The sequence below is a fragment of the Prosopis cineraria genome, unplaced genomic scaffold (assembly GCF_029017545.1).
Source record: "Prosopis cineraria cultivar Desert tree isolate PC_DT_omini unplaced genomic scaffold, ASM2901754v1 PC9, whole genome shotgun sequence".
NCBI classification, from domain to species: Eukaryota; Viridiplantae; Streptophyta; class Magnoliopsida; order Fabales; family Fabaceae; genus Prosopis; species Prosopis cineraria.
Window position 1 is genome coordinate 3490789 of NW_026555340.1, and position 3218 is coordinate 3494006.

Genomic DNA, 3218 nt, shown 5'->3' on the forward strand with positions numbered 1-3218 from the left:
ATGTGTGCACACAATAGGGTCAATACCAGGAATGTCAGCCAAAGTCCAACCAATAGCATGTATGTTCTTTCTCAACACATCAAGTAATGCATTTTCTTCCTCAAGAGATAAAGAGTTAGAAATTATTACCGGAAGCTTCTCATTCTCAATGAGATATGCATACTTGAGATTGGATGGTAAAGGCTTCAACTCCAAGGTAGGTGGCTCTACACAAGAGGGAATGAGCTTCTTCAAGTCTAATTTGGTGGAATATTCCATGGTACTATCTTGTCTTTTAGGCTTCTCACTTGTTTTTGATTTCTCCTCTTCTTTCTTTACAGCCTCCCCCTTTTCTTGCAACTTGTCCTCAAGTGCTTGGACTTGAGCCACGGCCTCGACATGTGAAAGTGTAGAATTTTCCTCCAATAGCTTGGGAATCCTAAGAACATCAAGCTCGAGTGGAGAAAAACTCATAGATTCGGCCTTAATGGCTTTAGTACCTACAACACAAGAAGATATACCCTTCTCAAGCATTTCAAGATCAAGCATAGGAGATATTTTAAACAAATCATGAGAAGAAGTAGTTGCATCATTCAAGCATGCATCAATCTCTAAACAAATAGGACAACTACATCCATCAATACATGTAGTAGTAACAAGAGACAAATCATCATCAACATGTGAGAAAGAATCAAGCATGTGAGACTCACAAGCATCATGAAGCAATAACTCAATGGAACTTACACCTAACAAAGAATAATCCTCAAAAGGATGTTTCATTGCTTCATATATATTAAAAATAACATGATCCTCTCCACATTTCAAAATCAAACTACCTTTTTCCATGTCAATCAATGTACGGGCAGTCCTCATAAATGGCCTTCCTAAAATCAAAATATCATCCCCACTCCCTTCTTTTGACATATCAAGCACATAGAAATCCACAGGAAATAATAGACCTTTAACACAAACCAACAAGTCTTCTACTACTCCATGTGGTCTTCTAACACTTCTATCCGCTAATTGGCATATCATAGGTGTCTTATGCATGCAATCAAGACTCAAGGCATGATAAATTGAAAGAGGCATAACATTAATGGCTGCACCTAAGTCTATCAATGCATGAGAAAAATGTGTGTTGCCAATCTTGCATGGAATTGTGAAGGAACCGGGGTCCTTCACATTTTATAGGGAGTTGAGGCTTCATGATAGCACTCACAGATGAGGGTAATTGTACCCTTGCATTAGGCCTAAATTTTCTTTTATTTGTACAACAATCTTTCAAAAATTTGGCATACTTAGGAAAGTTCTTAACTACATCCATCAAGGGTACATTAACATGAATCTTGTGGAAGAAATCATATACCTCTTGATCAAATTGTCCCTTTACTTGCTTAGGGACCACTTGTGCTTGTGGAAAAGGAAGCTTCTTCATAATCTCTTGACTTTGCTTTCCTTCTTCCTTCCTTGAACTCTCCTTTCTTGTTTCACTTTGCTCGGCCTCTCCCTCTTTTTCCTTACTAAACAACTCGGCCATAGTCCCCTTTTCCACCTTAGATGGTGGTTGCTCACATATGATCTCCTCAATGTTTTCATCCTCATCATCTCTACAAAAAGATGCATCATTAGGAGCAAAAGAAGAACTAGAAACATTAACATCAATTGAAGAATTTAAAGAGGGCTTCTCGGCCTTCCCTTGTCTTTTGTCTTCTTGTACTCTTTCTCCCAACTCCTTGCCACTCCTCAATGTGATAGCATTAAGATTAGCTTTAGGATTAGCAACGGTGTTGGATGGTAATGTAGAGGCTTGAGCATTGGCTGCACTTAATTGGTTAGCAAGCATATTCATTTGAGAAGTAAGGGCATCAATTTTAGAGTTCATGTTCTCACACTTGTTACCCATACTCTCTACCTTGTTCCCTAAGCCATCATACATGTTTTTATACAAAGAGTTCATTTCAATCAACTGCTTACGTAACACATTCACATCATTAGAAGAGTTCGAATTAGAAGAACTCTCAATTGGAACAAGCCTCCTATCACTATAAGAATTAGAAGAAGGTGTAAGAGAATTACCACTTGGATTGTAGCTTTGAGAAGAGCTACCTTGAGACAAATGAGGTGGAGGGTCACGGCCAAAGGTGTTTTGATAGGATCCTCTTTGTTGATTGTCTTGTAAAGCCACATTTGGATTTGAATAGGAGAAATTAGGATGGTCTCTCCATGAAGGGTTGTAAGTATTAGAATAAGCTCCTTGCCCTTGCCTCCCACCATAGGATTGTTTTCCATTGTAGATAGCATTTACTTGTTCAAACTTAATAGGACAATTGCTTTCTACATGCATAGGTGAGTCACAAAAAGTACAAGAATAAGGGACAAGTGCTTGAGAAGTACTTACATTGCTCACTTGAGATATTTGTGGAGCCAACATTCTCCCAATCTTGGCAGCTAGCAAGTCCACATATGAATCATTAAGAACTGAGGAACCTACCATATTCACATTTCTCTTTTCCCTTGTAGAGTATTGAGCACCACTTGAAGCCATCTTGTCAATTAGTTCCCAAGCCTTTAAGGAAGTGAGGTCAATCAAGCATCCACCACTAGCGGCATCAATGTTAACTTTGTCTCTTGGAATCAAGCCCTCATAGAAATATTGGACTAAATTCTCACTAGAAATTTGATGGTGTGGGCATTTAGCCAAAAGGCCTTGGAATCTAGTCCAATACTCATAGAGACTCTCATCCTCTCCTTGTTGGACCCCATAGATTTGCTTTCTCAAATTGGTGACCTTGGAATTTGGAAAGAATTTATCTAAGAAGAGTCTTCTTAGCTCAGCCCATGTGCTCACTTTCACATAAGAAGGGTAGTTGAAATACCATTCCTTTGCTAAACCTTCAAGAGAAAATACAAAAGCCTTAGCTTGAACATCATCAACATTTACATGCATAGGCTTCATAGTATCACAAACCAATAGGAAAGTATGCAAAAACCTATGACAATCCTCTCCTGGTAACCCATGAAATTTAGGCAATGCATTAATCAAGGAGGATTTAATTTCAAATTGAACATTAGTAGGAGGAACATATAAGCCATAAGGATTATCATGCCAATTAGGTTGAGTTAATTGCCTAATGCTCCTCTCCTCTCTAGGGTTATGCAAGCCTTCAAATTCATTATTAACATGGCCATCATCATGCAAATTCTCATTCCCATTCCCATGGCCCTCATTATGCACATGC

The 3218-nt window shown here is 38.6% G+C and overlaps 1 non-coding gene across 1 annotated transcript; it reads left to right on the forward strand.

Moving 5' to 3' along the window:
• The first annotated feature begins 2654 nt into the window (after nucleotides 1–2654).
• Nucleotides 2655–2761, forward strand: LOC129321133 (small nucleolar RNA R71). Its single transcript, XR_008595922.1, has one exon. It is a non-coding gene; the product is annotated as a small nucleolar RNA R71 (small nucleolar RNA).
• Nucleotides 2762–3218: the final 457 nt, after the last annotated feature.